This window comes from Pan paniscus, chromosome 2 (genome assembly GCF_029289425.2).
Source record: "Pan paniscus chromosome 2, NHGRI_mPanPan1-v2.0_pri, whole genome shotgun sequence".
In the NCBI taxonomy this organism is placed as follows: domain Eukaryota; kingdom Metazoa; phylum Chordata; class Mammalia; order Primates; family Hominidae; genus Pan; species Pan paniscus.
In genome coordinates this window covers 194,626,855-194,648,523 of record NC_085926.1, presented here as the reverse complement: position 1 = coordinate 194,648,523, position 21,669 = coordinate 194,626,855, and the positions used below count along the sequence as shown (strand labels likewise).

Here is a 21,669-nt window from a genome sequence, read left to right as displayed (position 1 = left end):
CTCTGTGTGCAAAAGGCTGTCTGGTCTAAGGAAGAAATGAGGGCAGGATCTAAGGCGGTGCTGACAACATGCCCTAAAATGATTCTTCCTAACCAGCTCCTGACATCATGTGGGATTTGTTTTGTTTTGGGGTGGGATGCAAGCAGCATGCAGCTGGCTATTCCTAAGTATGGGCTACTACCAGTGTGCATTACAAGAGGGGCCCTATCTTGCTGCAGACAGAAGAAAGACAAAGCTTAGCAACAACATTGCAGCTGGGCGCGGTGGCTCACGCCACACTTTAGGAGGCCAAGGTGGGCAGACCGCTTGAGGTCATGAGTTCGAGACCAACTTGGGCAACATGGTAAAACCCTGTCTCTACGAAAAATACAAAAATTAGTCAGGTGTGGTGGCGCACACCTGTAGTCCCAGCTACTCGGGAGGCTGAGGCAGAGGAATCACTTGAGCCCGGGAGGCAGAGGTTGCAGAGCTGAGATCATGCCATTGTACTCCAGCGTGGGTAACAGAGTGAGACACCATCTCAAAAACAAAACAAAAAACAACAAAAACAGGGCACAATAATTAGTGTAAAGTGCTATAAATTCTTTCCTCAAGGCTCCCACATAGATGGAATGTGAGTGGAAACTGCCAATGCACCTTCAATAATAATAATAAATCAGCTGCATGTTATCCAGCTTTTTGGTTAACAGCATATGTTCCAGAATCAGACTGCTTTGCATGGAATCCTGTTTCCACCACCGACTTACACTTCACCACGTCTCATGACTCCTTGAAGGAATGGCTGACTCTAGGCACGGGAAAGGGAAAATGGAAGATGAGCCCAGAGCATGCTGTAGTGTCAGAAGGCAAGGGAGCACTTTAAAAGGATGAGGAAATGCCAAAGGGACACAGGAAAGATTTTCCATAGGCCAATGCTGGGATGATTTGAGCAAATTAGTATACTATTAGATTATGACCCAAAGTATCAAATAAGTAGGTTATTCCATACTGACATAAATAAATGAATAAGTAAATAAATGGGAGAAAAGGAACAAATCTTTCTTACAGAAGAATTGCAAATAAAATAGGTAAATATGTCTCCCTCTAGGAGTTTCAGCTTAATCCTTGTCTCCTCTTGAGTGAAGGCAGGACTTAGTGACTCACTTCCAAAGAACAGTGTATGGCAAGGGAAAAATAACTTTGCAGTGAAAAAACCTGGCAAACATGCCTTATTAACCAAGTGACCACAGTTAACATCACCAGCGACAAGTCATGACAATATTACTTATCCCCTAATCTAATGTGATCGGATGCACACTTCACCTCTGTGGTATTCTTCCCCCAAACCCACAGCCCCAGCCTAATCACGAGAAAAACACCAGACAAACCCCAATTGAGGGATATGCTACAAAACTCCTGACCACTACATTCCTCCAAACTGTCAAGGACACAAAAAACAAGACTGGGAAACTGTAACAGATCCGAGGAGACACAACCATAAACGCAACGTGACACCCTGGATTGGATCCTGGAACAGAAAAGGGGCACTGGTGAAACAACTAGTAGAATCCAAATAAATCCTAGAATTTGGTTAACAGTGAGGTACCAATGTTGGCTGCTTTGTTTTGACATATGTATCACGGTTATGTAAGATGTTAACATTAGAGGAAGCTGGGTGATAGGTATACAGGAAATCTACTATCTGTGCAATTCATCTGTAAATCTAAAATTATCCCCTAATAAAAACTCTATTAAAAAGGGAGTTAGTAAGTTCCTCAAAAATTAAATATAGAGCTACTATGCGACCCCGCAATTCCACTCCCAGGTATATAGCCAGGAGAACTGAAAAACATGTTCACGCAAAAACTTTGTATGAATGTTCACAGAAGCATTCATAACAGCCAAAAGATAGACACAACCCAAATATCCATCAACTGATGAACGGATACACAAAACGTGGTGTATCCATAAGATGGAATATTGTTTGGCCGCAAAAGAAGTACCGATACATGCTGCAACATGGATGACCCTCGAACACTAAGTGAAAAAAGCCATAAAAGGCCACATATTGTAGGATTCCGTTTCATATGAAATGTCCACAACAGGGGCATCCACAGAGACAGAGAGGAATTTAGTTCATAAACACGGCTGATTAGCGAGTGGTTGCTAAGGAGTGAGGGAAATGAGATGGGGCTGCTACTGGGTATGAAGTTTCTCTGGGGGACGCAAATGTTCCGGTATGAAGACAGTGGAGATGGTCGCACAGCCCTGTGAATACACTAAAACCACTCAACTGTACACTTTAAAATGGTGAATTTTTGGTTATGCAAATTATATCTCACTATCTACTCACAGAATAAAGATTAAATGAGCTAACAAAGATTAAAAGCTGCTGCAATTGTTATCATCATTACTATTTATAAGACTCTGTGCCAGACATTAGAGAAAATAAAAGACGACCTGAGTCCTCTGTAAGAGTTCATAACCTGGAGAAAGACCAACACGTACTTGTTTTAAGTTAGGTCAGGCATTCCCTTTATTGGTATCTGCTCTCAACACAGGCATATTACAGCTACTCAGCTCCTTCAAAGTAGCCGTTCTCAAAACATTTTGGCCACAAGACCCTTTACACTTGGCAACATTAATGAAGAGTCCAAAGAGTTTTTGTTGATGAGGGTTATGTTTATATATACTTACTGTATGAGAAATTAAAACAAGTTTTTGGCTGGGCATGTTGGCTCGCGCCTGTAATCTCAGCACTTTGGGAGGCCGAGGTCGGGGGATTACTTGAGGTCAGGAGTTCGAGACCAGCCTGGCCAACATGCTGAAACCCCGTCTATACTAAAAATAAAAAAAATTAGCTGGGCGTGGTGGCGCGTGTCTGTAATCCCAGCTACTCGGGCGGCTGAGGCAGGAGAATAGCTTGAACCTGGGAGGCGGAAGTTGCAGTGAGCCGAGATCACGCCACTGCACTCCAGCCTGGGTGACAGAGTGAGAATCTGCCTCAAAAATACAAAACAAAACAAAAAAAACCAAGTTGTTTAAATAATTCATTTAAAAATAACAACAAACCCATTACATGTTATACATTTTTATGAAAAATGACTATTTTCCAAAACAAAATAAGTTGAGTGAGAAGACTGATATTCTTTGACATTTCTGCAAGTCTTTTTCATGTCTGGTGTGGTAGAAGACAGCCAGATAATCAGATCTGCTTCTGCATTCAATCTGTTGTGCTGAGTTGTTTTAGCTGAAGTTTACGAAAAAAATCTTGTCTTACGCAGATACCCACCTGAAAACGGAGGAGCATTTTAACAGCTTTCACATAATTGTGGATTTTCTTCTTTGGTATTACACTAAACCTGACCTTCCTAAAAGGTTCATTGTGGAATCTGAAATCACAGCAATGAATCTTCTTGTACCCTATTACATTAAACCAATTGACTCTCTTGAATTTTGAATGAATCTGTTACCTATGCAGAAGTTTTACAATGTCATGAATTGGTTTTTGGAAAATATTGGTTCCCTGGGTTTTGAAGATACTCCCAATGTTGACACATCTCGTTATGCAGTAAAAATAAAACCACATTCATTAATATCACCACCTATGTCATCAGAGTAAATCAAGCGCTGAGAAACTGCTAAAATCAACATAGTGGATACCAGTTTTCTAAAACTCTAATTTTTGCTTGAAAGCCTAAATTGTATCAGTAGCAACAAATTCTGTCACTATTTTTGAGGAAATGTCTGCAAAATACGAAGTCTGAACAACCGGAATTTGTGGGTCAGTTGTTCTTCCAAATAAAGAAAGGTGTTCCATGAAACAGAGGGCTAGTTTAGCTCTCTTGCAGAAGTGGTTATCTCCAAGACAATGGTTCATACTTTGGTATGCAGAAGTACCTTATGAGTACTTCCCATTTTGCTATATAGAATACTTGATCAATAACTTTATTGTTCCATTAAGTATATTATTACGTGAAACTGGCACTTTACTGCAAGCACTTGGCCATGGCCTTGGTATGGGTTAAAGTAACGAGCAATTTGACCCACTTCTGCTTTTGCCCCATCAATCCATATGTCAACACAGTGTGAAAGCAAATAATGTGTTAAGAATATTCGGAAAAAGGTTTTGACATCAGACTCCCTCACAGTATTGCAGACCACACTCTGAGAACTGCTGCTTTAAAGCGTACTCCATCTTTACCCTTCACCTACATACCCCAAATGCTTTGATGTTTTACGGAGGTGGCAGAAGACTCATATTTATTTCATCTTATACTCGACAGAACACATTTTAACAGAACAAATAAGCAACAGCTAGATTTCCAAGCTAGGGTACAGAAACCTCTTCAATCCTTAACATGTTGAAAACCCAAATGCGTGCAATGGTATTTACCATACTGCTTTTCATTACAGTATCAGAAAGGTCAGAAGGCTTTTTCATGGCTGAGCCAGAGAGACATTTTCATTCATGAGAAGCAATGCTAAATTCTAAGCAAATGACATTACACAGCAACTTTCAGAACACAGCCTTTCCTTACACTTTGGTTATCCTTCGGTGGCTCACGCCTGTAATCTCAGCACTTTGGGAAGCTGAGGCGGGCAGATCACAAGGTCAAGAGATCGAGACCATCCTGGCCAACATGGTGAAACCCCGTCTCTACTAAAACTACAAAAATTAGCCGGTTGTGGTGGTGGGCGCCTGTAGTCCCAGCTACTCGGGAGGCTGAGGCAGGAGAATTGCTTGAACCCGGGAGGCGGAGCTTGCAGTGAGCTGAGATCATACCACTGCACTCCAGCCTGGGCCACAGAGTGAGATTCCGTCTCAAAAAAAATAAATAAATAATATTTTTTCTACTGTTCAATGTTAGTATACTGTGCAGTAACTTATGTTCTGTACATACTTAGTCTAATAGAACTAAAGAGGAGCCACAGCGTTGTGTTTTTCGGAACTTTTTAGTGACTACACACTATCATGCTGAATGAGCTGTCTCAAGGAAATTCCAATTAACATGACTTACCCTTTAAGCAATACTTGCCTGAACAAAACCCTAATTTAATAGTAAACTTGAGTCAGAGATGTCCCTAATGAAATTATTCAAGATGACAACCATGCCGCCACAATTCTAATATGCCACACGAGTGACTAGATCTCAGTAAATATAAGCACGACCTTGGATACAATACTGATGCCTCTACCAGCTGCTTAGCTGGGGATTTACCACATCATCTCTGGATTTCTCTCAGTCTCTATGTTTTCAGTTGTTGTTGAGTGGAAGAAATTCTATTAGGTTGGTGCAAAAGTAGTTTCTATTACAAGTAATGACAAAAACTGCAATTACTTTTGCACCACCTAATAACTAGCTCCCTAGAGGGTTTCTCTGTGTTCAATTTTTTTGTTGGGAGAAAGAAGTCAGAATTGGTTAAATATACCTTAATTATCATGCAGAAGTTGACTAAAGGTAACAAGTGCTATGACTCTCCCTGGCTACACATCGTCCTGACTAGCTGCCCATAACCTACAGACTGAGGACTAAACTCTGGCATTAGGGCCACTGAACTCTGAACTGCTGAGTCAATTTCATCTCACGTGACTGCACCATGTCAATCCTATGCCTCATATTCCTCAAATACACCAAAGACTTTCCTGGCCTAAATAATTTTTATGTATCTATTTCTGCATTCTTAGCTTTTCTTTTTCCTTTTATCTACCCAACCAAATCTTTCAAGGCTTAGTGAAAATGATTTCCTTCCTGAGGTCAGTCCTTGCCCAAAAAGATCCTTCACATCCTCTAAACTCGAGTTACACAGGAAAACAAATTCACACGGTATTAAGATTGTAAAGGATTAAGTCATCTAGTCCATCTGCCTTGTTTTATATGTGAAAAAAAACCAACTTACCCAAAAGTAAGCGGTTAGCCTAAAGGCACATAAATCTAATTACTAACAGAACTAAGACTAGAACTCAAGTTTCCTAACAACTCTGAATCTCAGGCTCTTTTTTCTTACTTATGCTAATATACTGGGCCATTCTTCGGCAATGAATTACAACTATAAACCCTTAGTTATTTTATCTGCTTTTCCTACCTAAGACCTCAAGCAATTCAAAGGCAGGTACTGTGCATGTATTAGGCAATGTTTACTGATTTATGGTACCATACTGTGTCCACAGATTTTTTTTTTTGTTTTTTTTTTTTGAGACGGAGTCTCGTTCTGTCCCCAGGCTGGAGTGCAGTGGCGTGATCTCGGCTCACTGTAACCTCTACCTCCTGGATTCTCCTGCCTCAGCCTCCCGAGTAGCTGGGATTACAGGAGTGCGCCACCACGCCCGGCTAATTGAATTTGTTGTTTTGTTTTGCTTTTTTTTGAGATTCTGTCGCCCAGGCTGGAGTGCAGTGGCGTGATCTTGGCTCACTGCAACCTCTGCCTCCCAGGTTCAAGCAATTCTCCTGTCTCAACCTCCCAAGTAGCTGGGAGGCGGATACCACCACGTCTGGCTAATTTTTATATTTTTGAGTAGAGATGGGGTTTCACTATATTGGTCAGGCTGGTCTCAAACTCCTGACCTCAGGTGATCCACCCACCTCGGCCTCCCAAAGTGCTGGGATTACAAGCATGAGCCACTGTGCCCGGCCTGAACTTGTTTTCTTAATCAAACAGCACTAGACAACATCAACTACCCCATATTAACAAAAATATATTTAGAAAGATTTATACTTTTCCCCTCACAGCTGATTCATGACCTTCAGTTCTCTTTTCCATAAAACAGTATTTTTTGTGTGTGAATTGCTACTTCTGACAGTGTCAAATGCCTGAAAAGTACCAAATGAGACTGTGATAAGGTTCTTTATGTTCATCTTATATGTTAGCCAAAAACAATATTAGGTATAAAAATAATTCATGGTAAAATACTGATTTACCTTAGTTTTGCTTAACCATTAGTAACAAATGTTTTATAAAAAAAAGAGCAAACGGTAAGTAGTGCCTCTCTCTAAATCTGTTCAAACACTTTTTGCTACTTTTCAGTGAAAAACAAGTAGGCGAAACAAAAAGTGTGCCCAAAACACACTGTACTCTTCTAAGAGGCCCATTGTTTAACTGTGACACGACTCAAACACAAACAATTCCTCAACTGTCTGCTGAAGGAGACTAGGGGTGGCTACATACACAGCAGAAACGAACAGCGGAGTGCTATCTGGAACTGGTCAGCCCAAATAGTGGAGATTACTAAACTTACTATTATCTGCTGGGATCAACTACAGTACTCCAAGTGTAAACCATCCATGATTGAAAAACACAATGATTTAAAAAGCATTTTTATTTACTTTTTATATAAATAACAAGTGAGCCTTGATTTTTCAGTACATTATGAATGCAGTAACACTAATTAATTACCCAGACTTTCAACAATCTCTCAATAAGCTGCAAGAGCCCAACACCAGTGGCCCTTCCCTCCCCACCCGCCCCGTCAAAAACACAAAAGAGCCTCAGATGTCTTTGAGAGCAGAAGCATGAATGAAAACATTTCCAAATTACCTGAAGATGACAACACACACTCTAAACAGAAGGTTCACAACTCTGAAGCAAAAGAGTGTTCTCATGTGGTGACGGTGACAATGGCCATAACATCAGTCCCACTAGTAGCAAATCCAGAAAGAAAAGAGGGAAAGCGAGAAAAGAGATGCAGAAAACCCAATCTGGGGGCTGGTAAAAAAGAAGGAAACTAAAACTTCGCTTCAAACTCTAAAATAAAGGTCTGGATAACGTATCAAGTCTTTTTAAATGCATGGATGGGCTAGTAAAATAAGAGGGATGATTCCATAGAGCCCAAACCAAAGCAAAACCAGGAACTCAAAAAGAGTAAGCAATTTACTAATCTACTTATTCTCGAGGGATTCTGACTAAACCCCAGAGACCTCATGCTTCCACTTTGATGGCTGCCACAGGGGACAGGTAGTAAAACCCAGTCTGCCTAATGTTGAAAAATTAACAGGCGTCCCTCCCACATAAGGCTAGGCCTGAAAAAGGCTATAATGCACATAACAACCAATCAGGAATAAATCCCTCTGGACAGAAAGGAACAAGAGAACCTTTAGCATTTTGAAAATGGTGATGGCAAGAGGAGGAAAAATCTCTGAAAAACACAGATATGGAATGCTGTGTCAAAGGACACATAGAAGCAGCTTGAAAATAAAAGCAGAATAGAGTGAATATGAAAACACCATACAGAACTTTCAATAAGAAAAAATAAGTGAAAGCTAAAACTCAACATTTGAAGTAAAAAGCAGCATGGACATAGTGTTAGACAGAATGAATGAACAATGAACTAATGAACTCATTGCAGACAATGAGATAGAAAATATGAAAGAGGAGGCCGGGCACAGTAGCTCACGCCTGTAATCCCAGCACTTTGGGAGGCTGAGGCGGGCGGATCATCTGAGGTCGGGAGTTCGAGACCAGCCTGACCAACATGGAGAAACCCCATCTCTACTAAAAATACAAAATTAGCCAGGCGTGGTGGCAAGCGCCTGTAATCCCAGCTACTCAGGAGGCTGAGGCAGAAGAATTGCTTGAACCTGGGAGGCAGAGGTGCAGTGAGCTGAGACTGTGCCATTGTACTCCAGCCTGGGCAACAGAGCAAGACTCTGTCTCAAAAAAAAACAGAAAAAGAAAACATGAAAGAGGAGATGAGTAGATTAGATGGTCTAACATACAACTACTTGGAGTTCCAGAAGGTGGTAGAATGAAGGACTGGTCCACTGAACAAATTAATAGCTGAGAAATTTCCAGAACTGATAAAGAACATAAATCTGTAAGTAGAAGTCTAATGAATCAAAAGCAGGATAGAAAATTATCTACAAGTAGACACATCGTAGTGATATTAATAATATCAAAGACAAAGAATTCCTAAAATCGGCCAAAGGAGAAAAAAAGACAAATTTCACAGAAGCAGTAATTGAATGGTCAGCTTACTTCCTGATATCAACAATGAAAGCAAGAAGACAGTGGAGTATCATCAGTGTGTTGAGACAAGAAGCTGCCAACATAAACTGCAAACTCAACAATTTTTTAAGAATGAGGTAAACAGAAACATTGAGACAACTGTTTTTTTAAAAGACCAGAATCACTACACACTCTTAAAGTCGATTAAGTTTAAAATAACAAAAAGATAACTAGGAAAGAAATACATGTTTAGAAATTTGAAAACACCTCCAACAAACCCCAGTTAAAAAAAGACATAATGAAAATTGAAAAATATTTAGAACTGAATGAAGATTTAAAGACTATATATAAAAAACTCAGGCCAGGCATGGTGGCTCATGCCTGTAATCCCAGCACTTTGGGAGGCCAAGGTGGGCAGATCACTTGAGGTCAGGAGTTTGAGACCAGCCTGGTCAACATAGTGAAGCCCTGATTCTATTAAAAATGCAAAAATTAGTCGGGCGTGGTGGCATGTGCCTGCAATCCCAGCTACTCGGGAAGCTGAGGCAGGAGAATTGCTTGAACCCGGGAGGCGGAGATTACAGTGAGCCGAGATGGTGCCACTGCACTCCAGCGTAGGAGACAGAGCTGGACTCTGTCTTTAAAATACAATACAATACAATAAAATACTATATATAAAAAACTTGCAGGATTGAATAAACAAAATGTGGCATATATACACACAAACAATTCTTTTTTTAAGAGATGGGGTCTTGCCGTGTTGCCCAGGCTGGAGCACAGTGGCTACTCACAGGCATGCTCAGAGGGCAGCACTGCAGCCCTTCAGCTCCTGAACTCAAGCAATCCTCCCACCTGATCCTCCCAAGTAGCTGTACTGAGACTACAGGTACATGCCACCATACTGGCTCAGGAATGAAATTCTGATATATACTATTAATAAGAATGAACTCTGAAAATAATATGCTAAGTAAAATAAGCCAAACACAAAAGGATAAATACTGTATATATATACTTTTAATGGAGATAGGGTCTCACTCTGTCACTCAGGCTGGATTACAATGGCATGATCAGAGCTCACTGCAGTCTAAACCTCCTGGGCTCCAGTGATCCTCCCACCTCAGCCTCCTAAGTAGCTGGAACTACAGGTGCATACTACCATCCCCAGCTAACTTTTAAACTTCTTAGCAGAGACAAGGTCTCACTATGTTGCTCAGGCTGGTCTTGAACTCCTGAGCTCAAGCTATCCTCCCACTGTGGACTCTCAAAGGGCTGGGATGACAGGTGTGAGCTGCCATGTCCGGCCTAACAAACACTGTATTAATTTCACTCAAGTGAGATACCTTAGTCAAATTCATAGACAGAAAGTAGAATAAAGGTCATTAGAGACGGGGGAAAGTGCAACATGCAGAGTTACGGCTTAATGGATGTGGAATTTCTTTTTCTTTTTTTTTTTTTTTTTTTTGTTTTTTGAGACGGAGTCTCGCTCTGTCGCCCAGGCTGGAGCGCAGTGGCATGATCTCAGCTCACTGCAAGCCCCGCCTCCCAGGTTCAAGCAATTCTCCTGCCTCAGCTTCCCGAGTAGCTGGAACTGCAGGCACCTACCACCACGCCCAGCTAATTTTTTGTATTTTTTTTTTTTAGTACAGACAGGGTTTCACCGTGTTAGCCAGGACAGTCTCGATCTCCTGACCTCGTGATCCGCCCGCCTTGGCCTCCCAAAGTGCTGGGATTACAGGCGTGAGCCACCACGCCCGGCCAGGATGCGGAATTGCTGCTTGGGATGATGAAAATGCTCTGGAAAAGGATGGTGGTGATGGTTGTACAACACTGAATATACTTAATGCCACCAAATTGTACACCTAAAAATGCTTAAATAATACATTTTATGTTATGTATATTTCACCAGCAGCACAACAAAAAACTAGGATATGAAGCCCTTACAGCTCTGAATTTTTATTTATATTATTTTTTTGAGACTCACTGTCACCCAAGCAGGAGTGCAGTGGTGCAATAACGGCTCACTGCAGCAACCTCCTGGGCTCAGGTAATCCTCCCACCTCAGCCTCTGAGTGGTTGGCACCACAGGCGTGCACCATCACGCCCAGCTAATTTTTGTATTTTCTGTAGAGAAAGGGCCTCCCTATGTTGCCCAGGCTGGTCTTGAACTCCTGGGCTCAACTGATCCATCCTCCTTGGCCTCACAAATTGCTGGGATTATAGGTGTGCACTACAGTGCCCAGCTAGCTCTGAATGTTTACATCAAAAAAGGAGAACTTCCAGCCTGGGTAAGAGAGCAAGACCCTGTAAAAAAATAAAAGTAGGCCGGGCACGGTGGCTCACGCCTGTAATCCCAGCACTCTGGGGGGCTGGGAGCGGTGGATCACTTGAGGTCTGGGAGTTCGAGGCCATCCTGGGCAACATGGTGGAAACCCTGTCTCCACTAAAAATACAAAAATTAGCCGGGCATGATGAGGCGCACCTGTAATCCCAGTTACTCAAGAGGCTGAGGCAGGAGAATCGCTTGAACCCATGAGGAGGAGGTTGCAGTGAGCCGAGATTGCACCCCGTATTCCAGCCTGAGGGACAGAGCAAGACTCCATCTCAAAAATAAAAATAAATAAAAATAAAGAATTAGCTGGCCATGGTGGCTTGCACCTGTAATCTCAGCTACTTGGGAGGCTGAGGCAGGAAGATCACTTGAGCCCAGGAGGTTGGGGTTGCCACTGCACTCCAGCCTTGGCAACAGAGTGAGACCTTGTTTCAAATAAATAAATAAATACATAAATAAAATAAAGGAGAACTAAAAATTAACGAGTTAATAAGCATCCAACCTAAGAAGTCCAAAAAACCATAAAATAAATCCAAAGAATGTAGGAAGGAAATAATCAAGATAAAAGCAGAAATTACTGAACAGAAAACTAATATACAAAAAAGACGATCAATAAAGCCAAAAATAGTGTCTTGGGCAAAACTAGTAAAATATCTCGGCAAAATTAATCAAAACAAAGAGAGTAAAAAATAAACATGATTAGGAATGAAAAGCAGTTCTGCTGGCATTCAATGAGCAGGGACCACAAGTATCCGATGTTCTGCAATGTGCTCACAACTCCTCAGTGTCCCACCACGTGTTGATTTATCATTTTAAAACTTATAATGATCTGAACTGAGGACACAACTCTATTTCACATATGAAAATATTTTTCCAGTTTTAGCATACACTGAATTTTCCAGATATGCGACCACTGTGTGAACCAAGAGGAGCTTGTACTTTTGCTCAGACTTCACCAAGAAGTTTATTCACAATTTCGGAAATCATGTCACTAGCAACACTGTGCTCATGCTGGTTGAGTCACCAACAGCAGAGTCCATATGATGAGACCGCACTGTGGTCACCCCTATGTATAGACACAAGTCTCTGGTCACTGCATAATGGCTTTTAGTATAGTTGTGATCAAGTATTTACAAATAAAAACATGTATTTCGGCCGGGCACGGTGGCTCACGCCTGTAATCCCAGCACTCTGGGAGGCCGAAGCGGGCGGATCACGAGGTCAGGAGATCGAGACCATCCTGGCTAACATGGTGAAACCCCGTCTCTACTAAAAGCACACACAGAAAAAATTAGCTAGGCGTGGTGGCGGTCGCCTGTAGTCCCAGCTACTCGGGAGGCTGAGATAGGAGAATGGCGTGAACCCAGGAGGCAGAGGTTGCAGTGAGCCAAGATCGTGCCACTGCACTCCAGCCTGGGTGACAGAGCAAGACTCTGTCTCAAACAAACAAACAAACAAAAAACATGTATTTCATTATAAATTGCTCGCCTTTTCTTTTTTTCTATTATAGTCAGGGCATTACGTTGATTTTTTCCTCCTAAAATTCTGTGAGGATAGTTTAATAATCTACAATTTTCAAGTCATAGGAAAGCAATATAACACAGTGTTTAGGAGTACCGACTACATATATACCTTTTGACCTATATATCCCGTTCCTAAAAATCTATCCAAAGCATATACTCACAAAAATACAAAAAGATATATGCACTAGGCTGTTATTGTAGCATTATCAGTAACAGCAAAAGACTGGAAGTAACTCAAACAGCCATAAATAGGGGAATGGCTCAACTAACTACAGAATATTCTACACTAAGTAATTTTGAAGCTATAAAAACAAATGAGAAAATAGCTCTATATACTGCCATGGAGTAATCTCCAGGATATATGAAGTGAAAACCAGTTGGAAGAAAAAAATATAAATGGGATGCTATCATTTACCAAAAGAGATGGGGGGAAGGTGTATCAATACACATACACACACACACACACACACACACACACACACACACACACACACACACAGGGTGTACTTGTTTCTATTTTTTTTTAAATGGAAGAACCATAATTTTTTCCCAGCTTTACTGAGGTATAATTGACAAAATTGCATATATTCAACATGATGATTTGATATACATATATCCTGTGCAATAATTATCACAATCAAATTAAGACATCCATCACCATCCATAGTTACCGCATGGGTCGGGGGTGGGGTTGGCGGAGGAACCATAATTTTAAAAAATAGTTACTTTGGGAGAGATGGGACCAAGTTAAAACCTAGATTTCTCTGAATATATATTTTTGGTATATTTGCTTTTGGAACTCCGTAAATTATATAAAATCACCAGCTTATGAAGAATGAACAACACTGCTTATAGTAAGATAGCCATCCACTGATCACTTAAGAAAATCCTTGTACTTTTTTGCTTTGTAGACGACATATGCACCTTATTTGCATTTACAATTAAATGAAGACCAACATACGGAACAGAATTGAATGTAAATTGGCACTGGTTCTGTTCTTACATCTTTAGAGATTATGGTATCTATAATGGTAACTTTTTGTATTATATGTATTACACAGTTAGCAAACACTCATTAACCAGATTATGACCGGGTTATTAGCTCTATTATTTATAGGTTATGCCTCTATTGTCAGCTACTATGATGTATCATATTTCCTCTACTGAACTCTACTCTTTGTGAGAAGGTACTAAGTTTTGAGAAGATAAGAAAATATAAAAATAAAAATTTAAAAAAGAGGCCAGGCACGGTGGCTCATGTCTGTAATCCCAGCAGTTTGGGAGGGCAAGGGGGGGGCGGATCATGAGATCAGGAGTTCGAGACCAACCTGGCCAGCATGGTGAAACCTCATCTCTACTAAAAGTACAAAAACTAGGTGGGCATGTTGGCGCTCACTTGTAATCCCAGCTACTCAGGAGACTGAGGTAGAATCGCTTGACCCTGGGAGGTGGAGCTTGCAGTGAGCCGAGATCATGCCACTGCACTCCAGCCTGGGCAACGGAGCAAGACTCCGTCTAAAAAAAAAAAAGAAGATACTAATTTTATAGTTCTTTTTATTCTCAAGGAGCACCTAGCAAAGTGTTATATACATCACAGAAACTCAAAATGTGTTTTTCAAATAAACAATGTTAGCCAGTCTAGGCAAATAAACTACTGCCACTTATCAAGTTGCATACTGAAAGCCAAATCACTCTTCCTTTTAGTCCCTTTATTTCACCACCAATATAATGGAGTAATACCTGTATTATCTATTCTCACAGTGATGACAAATAATGAACACGTACAGAAGAATGTGTCCAACCTCAGACATTAATGAAATGTAAATTAAGGCCTCTAGCAGATACCATTTTACACCTTTTACATTGGCAAAAAAACAAGAAGGCTGATTCAAATCAAGTGTTATCAGGAATATGGCACAAAGAGAATTCTTATATACAGCTGGCAGGAGTATAAACTGGCAAAACTACTTTAAAAAATTTGGCAGGCTGGATGCGGTGGCTCGCACCTGTAATCCCAGTTACTCAGGAGGCGGAGGCGGGGGATTGCTTGAGGCCAGGAGTTCGAGCACAGCCTGGCCAACATGGCAAAACCCCGTCTCTATTAAAAATGCAAAAAAATTAGATGAGCGTGGTGGTGTGTTTCTGTAATCTTAGCTACTCAGGAGGCTGAGGCAAGAGAATCGCTTGAACTCGGGAGGCAAAGGTTGCAGTGAGCTGAGATCACGCCACTGCACTCCAGTCTGGGTGACAGAGTGAGACCCTGTCTCAAAAAAAAAAAAAAAGGCCGGGCACGGTGGCTCATGCCTGTAATCCCAGCACTTTGGGAGGCCGAGGCAGGCGGATCACGAGGTCAGAAGATCGAGACCATCCTGGCTAACACGGTGAAACCTCATCTCTACTAAAAATACAAAAAATTAGCTGGGCATGGTGGCGGGCGCCTGTAGTGTCCCAGCTACTCAGGAGGCTGAGGCAGGAGAATGGCGTGAACCCGGGAGGCGGAATTTGCAGTGAGCTGAGATCGCACCACTGCACTCCAGCCTGGGCGATAGAGCGAGACTCCATCTCAAAAAAAAAAAAAAAAAAAAAAAGAAAAAAGAAAGAAAAGAAAATTTGGGGTCGGTGCAGTGACTCACAGCTGTAATCCCAACATTTTGGGAGGGTGAGGTGGGAGGACTGCCTGAGCCCACTAGTTAGAGACCAGCCTGGGCAACGTGGCAAGATGCTCTCTATTTTAAAAAATTAAATTAAATTAAATTAGAAATTGGGTATTAGCTTTAAAGTTGACTTCTATCTGTTTTTTTTTTTTTTGAGACAGAGTCTCGTTCTGTCACCCCGGCTGGAGTGCAGTGGCGCAATCTCGGCTCACTGCAACCTCCGCCTCCCAGGTTCAAGCAATTCTCCTGCCTCAGCCTCCCAAGTAGCTGGGATTACAGACACCCGCCACCATGCCTGGCTAATTTTTTGTCTTTTTAGTAGAGATGCGGCTTCACACCATGTTGGCCAGGCTGGTCTTGAACTCCTGACCTCAAGTGATCTGCCCGTCTTGGTCTCCCAAAGTGCTGGGATTATAGGTGTGAGCCACTGCGCGTGGCAATAAAAAATGGACTTCTAAGATACGATGTTCCATCAGAAAATCTCTTCCTAAAGGTCACTTGAAGAGCGCTAAAATGTTTATTTGACAAACTTATCATAAAGAAGTTATGCAAATAAACTTCATAGTTGAAATACCAAAAGTAGGAAGTTTCTCCCAGTGTCTGTTTATAAAGTTTAGCATTATTACACCTAAAAGCCAATTGTTTTCTGCAAAGATACAAAAGCAGCAGCAGGCTGGGCACGGTGGCTCACGCCTGTAATCCCAGCACTTTGGGAGGCTGAGGCAGGTGGATCACCTGAGGTCAGGAGATCAAGACCATCCTGGCTAACACGGTGAAACACCATCTCTACTAAAAATACAAAAAAAAAAAAAAAAAAAAAAAAAGCCGGGCGTGGTGGTGGGCGCCTGTGGTCCCAGCTACTCTGGAGGCTGAGGCAGGAGAATGGCATGAACCCAGGAGGCAGAGCTTGCAGTGAGCCATGATCGTGCCACGCCACTGCACTCCAGCCTGGGCGACAGAGCCTGGCCAGACACCTTTTATCAAGCAATTAACACTGGATCTCTTTGTAGACAGTGATCTGAGTGCCTTTCCTTTCTTTCTATAGAAAATAGACAACAATACTTGTCTATATTCTATTTTTTCTAAAATGCAGATACTATTTTGCAATGAAAACAGTAAGCAATCTTCAATTTAAAAAATCTACTCATCTTATAAGCACTCTCTCAAATACTTCTTTTACTGTCATGTGACCTCTGCTCCATCTCTGAGCTCCCACAGCAGTTAATACCATTCTCCTGCCAGTTACTGATCTACTGCCTCTCCATTCCAAATTCATCCTTTCTGTCCATTCTGAAAACGGATCTGAGGCCTTTAAGCATTTTTCCTTTGCCAGGGCATGATGCTAAGCTTTGTCGATATAGGGCGCTGGAGAGACATCACAGAAAAAAAGGAGTTTTGCTTCCTGGTTCCAGTTGTCACAAGACTCCTGATGGGCAGGCAGCTCCTCCAGCATCAGACTCCAATAGGGGAAGGTGGCCAGCAGCACTGAGTCTACTGGAACAGGGAGCCACCCCACATACTCTTTTTGAGCAGTTTTGTATCAGAGTTAATAATTCTCCTTGGCACCCTAAAGGGCAGATGTCCAACAACTTTGGCCAACAAAGAACCATTAAATGGCAGAAACGTCTCTGCCATTCAGTGATTTACAACCACGCTCTCTCCAATAAGGTCTGGATCTCAGCTCTGGGGAAAGGAATAGCTCTTTCCCAGGCAGGGGGTGGGGGGTCTATCTCAGCCCTAGGGGAAGTAGCTGCTTCTTACTTTTGCTATTCCAATGTTCTTTAGAGCTCTATTTATTTCTTTACTGGCTAATCCCCTCATTACTCAATTACCCTGTTATAGTCAGTTAATTATGTTTTTTCATGTTCAAATTACTGTATGGCTTCTCTCTCCTGATTGGACCCAGAATGATACAGTCCCATCCATCCACATGGTACTTGCACACTTCCTTGAAATTCAGTCACCTGGCTTCTAACTTTTCTTCTTTTTTTTTTTTTTTGAGATGGAGTTTCACTCTCGTTGCCCAGGCTGGAGTGCAATGGCGCGATCTCGGCTCACTGCAACTTCCGCCTCCCCGGTTAAAGCGGTTCTCCTGCCTCAGCCTTACCGAGTAGCCGGGATTACAGGTATGCACAACCACACCTGGCTAATTTTGTATTTTTAGTAGAGACAGGGTTTCTCCATGTTGGTCAGGCTGGTCTTGAACTCCTGATCTCCATCCGCCTCAGCCTCCCAAAGTGCTGGGATTACAGGCTTGAGCCACTGTGCTCAGCCCTAACTTTTCTTTTTTCTACAAGATTATAAACTGGCTGGCAGGTAACACTTTCCATACATCTCTGTACCTGTCTGACACTATCTAACCTAATGCTTTTAACACGGAGGCACCAACGAACGTTTAAACTCACACTTTGAATCACGACTCATAAATATCCTACACACCTTCAGTAGTTTAAGGCCCTTATAAACAAGTAAACACTTTCTAATGACACACCTTGTTTCAGAATCTTCACCAGCAAAGCACAAATAATTTGGATAGCATAAGAATGCATCCTTATGCATTCAAACTGCTCAAACTCACAGACCGGTCATGGTTACAGGCCCACAATGCGGCTGCACATGAATGATGCCTACTTATCACTGTAGAAATATGAACAAAGAGGTAAGAAATCATGCTCAGAGTCTGGGCTTGGTGGTTCACACCTGTAATCCCAGCACTTTGGGAGGCTGAGGCAGGCGGATCACCTGAGCTCAGGAGTTCGAGACCAGCCTGGCCAACATGGAGAAACCCTGTCTCTACTAAAAATACAGAAATTAGCTGGGTGTGGTGGTGGGCACCTACAATCCCCGCTACTCAGGAGGCTGAGGCAGGAGAATTGCTTGAACCCGGGAGACGGAGGTTGTAGTGAGCTGAGATCGCGCCAGTGTGCTCCAGCCTGGGCGACAGTGCAAGACGCTGTCTCAAAACAAACAAACAAAAAACTGAAAATAACCCAGGTGTGCACCATCCCAGCTACTTAAGAGGCTGAGGCAGGAGGATCACTTGAGCCCAGGAGTTCAAGACTAGCCTGGACAATATAGAAGACCCTGTCTCTTTCACCCATACAATGGAATACCATTTGACTGTAAAAGGAATGAAGTGCTGAGAGATGCCACAGCATGGATGGACCTTGAAAACACTGTGTTAAATGAAAGAAACCAGTCACAAAAGACCACATATTGTATCATTCCATTCATGAGACAAAAAAATAGATTAGTGGTTATTTGGGGCCGGCGGGGAGATGAAATAAGGAGTCACTGCTATTCAGTGCAGTATTTCTCTCTGAGGTGGTGCAACTATTCTGTAATTAGATAGTGGGGACGGCTGTATAACTTTGTGACCACACTTAAAAAACCCACTTAACTGGCTGGGCACAGTGACTCACGCCTGTAATCCCAGCACTTCGGGAGGCTGAGGCGGGCAGATCACCTGAGGTCAGGAGTTCCAGACCAGCCTGGCCAGTATGGTGAAACCCCATCTCTACTAAAAATACAAAAATTAGCTGGGCGTGGTGGTGCGTGCCTGTAGTCCCAGCTACTCTGGAGGCTGAGGCAGAAGAATTGCTTGAACCTGGGAGGCAGAGGTTGCAGTGAGCCGAGATCACGCCACTGTACTCCAGCCTCCAGCCTGGGTGACAGAGCAAGACTATCTCAAAAAAAAAAAAACCCACTTAACTGTATACCTTAAAGGGTGAATTTTACTGTATATGAATATCTGTTTTTTTTAAATTTAAGGAATTTTTAAGGAAAAGAAAGAAACCAATTGGGCCAAACATAGATGCAGAGAGCAAGAGAAACTGACCTGAAACAGAGGCAAAGGCAAGGATGAAAAGTTTGCCTCTGGTGAAGAAGAAACTCTGAAGAATATGCCAGAGGCTCCCAGAGCAATGCAAAAAGAAGAGTTCTAGAAATAATCTGAAGAGTGGAAGCATCACTGGGATAATCAGGCAGTCTCTCAATGGGACTACTTCAATGGTGACAAAAACCATTTATAGTATTTGCTGTGTTCAGGAAAAGATCACTTCAACGACCTCACAGCCATGCCTCCTACCTTCTACGCTTACTCTTCATGTCTGACAAAAAGGCTGAAGACAGGCATCTGGATTATTTACTCTGCTAGTAATGTTTCTATCCAGTGACAGAAAAATATGAGAATAAAAATGTGTAAGTTTTTCCATTTTTAAGAAATTAACATCCTTGGACGGGTGTGGTGGCTCATGCCTGTAATGCCAGCACTTTGGCACACTGAGGTGGGCAGATCACTTGAGGTCAGGAGTTCAAGACCTGCCTGGGCAACATGGTGAAACTGTGTCTCTACTAAAAAAATATAAAATTTAGCCAGGCGTGATCATGAGTGCCTGCTGTCCCAGCTACTCAGGAGGCTGAGGCATGAGAATCGCCCGAACCAGGAAGTGGAGGCTGCTGTGAGCTGAGATCGTGCCAGGGTACACTCCACCCTGGGCAATAGAGCGAGACACTTTCTCAAAATAAAATAAAATAATAAAATAAAATAAAAATACTATCACTTCATCCTCCCACTTAAAACCTTCTCATGGTTCTCAGGTAAAGCCCAACAGTGCGTGCATCATCAGGCTCCTGTCTAACTTTCTAGACTCATCTCACTTCAGTCTTTCCCTCTTCAGGCTTTAAGTTTTTTCTATTCTTACTGTTTCTTTCATTGCCATCTGAAGCTTTCGCACATGACTTCCCCAGACACGGGACGTGTCGTGCTAACACCAGGAAAGCCATGGACAAACCAGAATGAACTGATGACTCTACTTTCTGCCCACCACCTCCACCTGGCAAACACCTACTTCAAGTACTAGCTTAAATGTCATTCTCTCAGGAAACCTCTGACACCTCTTCACTGCCACAAGTATTGGTTTATTTCCTTTTATCTCAACATTCATCACACTGGATTTGTTCTTTTAATGTCTGTCTTCTCTAACTACGATAAACTCCACAGGCATGGACCCAGTGAGTATCTATCTCGTTGATCATTACATCACCATCACACTGGACACTGTGTTTAGCCCAGAGTAGGTGATGAGTCATTATTTCTTGAATGAATAAATCAGTGAATGAAAGGATTTCATCTGTGACAGCATCAGAATTAAAGGGTTTTTTCTTCTTTAAGCTAGTGGAGACCCAGGCAAGTTTGAAGATACATTCACTATTCTATCTCTTTTAAGGTCACTATTCTAGAAGCTAAGACAAATGCTCCATTTATCTTGTTCATCACAACCGATAAAACTGACCCAGAAACCTCATCCCTTAAGCACCGTATGTTCAAGATGACACCCCAGGTCGTGAGTCTAAACTCTCACTATTCAGTCTCTAACGCGAGTATTCTCGGTATTTATCGCAGATCATCTTCCTGACCAGAAGACAGGATTCCAGGCAACAGGAACATAAGTACGACGTAGCTCATGAGACAGCAAGGAGATCACAGGGCACAGCTGGCAAGCAGTGGGAAATAAAACTAGGCTGAGTGGGGCCAGAATGGTGCAGGGTCTGGGCAACAGGAAGCGCCTGGAAATTTGAGGGGTTTGGGGTTAATTTTTTTTTTATTCTTATATAATAAAAGTAGTACATGATGATCACAAAAACCTCAAACCAGAATAAGGTCTAAAAGAAAAAAAGAATAAGCCTAAGTCCACTTCTCAGAGATACCTGCTTTTGATATTTTCACACTAGAAGTTACTAAGCAGGGAAATGACGTGGATGGAAAAAATAACAGAAACTCTTTGTAAATCTCTCCTGTTGGATACAGTGAGTTCTAGATTTCTCTTCAAAGAACCAGTATTGCCCTCCATTTTAAAGTTTAACTTCCGTGTAGTTTCAGTAAACAACCTTTTCCACCAGTTTTCATCAGTAGTTCACATCTGTTCCCCCAGTCACCTGCTCTGTCCTGACTCATCCCAGTCACCTGCTTTGACCTGAGTCACCCCTGGTCACCTGCTCTGACCTAAGTCACCTTGAGTTACCTGTTCCTAACCGTCCTTCCCACTAAACTACTCACCCTGCCACTCTGGCTCATACCCCTGGTCTCTTTAAAATAGCCAATCGGAATTAGCTAAGACGGTGCAGTCCAACCCTAGCCAACAGGGGAATGACAGAATAGGGGCTACCTGCGTCAGGAATAAGAACCCCTTCCCCTCCCTTGATCAGGTGTGCTCTCACCATTGTCCCATCTGCGAGGAGC

The 21,669-nt window shown here is 42.3% G+C and overlaps 1 protein-coding gene across 3 annotated transcripts in view; it reads right to left on the bottom strand.

Moving 5' to 3' along the window:
- The window catches only part of PAK2 (p21 (RAC1) activated kinase 2), a 90,085-nt gene that overhangs the window by 51,202 nt on the left and 17,214 nt on the right, over positions 1–21,669 (bottom strand). The window contains exon 1 of one of the 3 annotated variants that reach the window (XM_063602648.1): positions 400–9,744. The exons of the other annotated variants lie outside the window; for them this stretch is intronic. The gene's annotated coding sequence lies outside the window, so the exon portion shown is untranslated. Of the gene's footprint in view, positions 1–399; positions 9,745–21,669 lie in introns of those variants that run through there. 3 annotated transcript variants of the gene reach the window in all.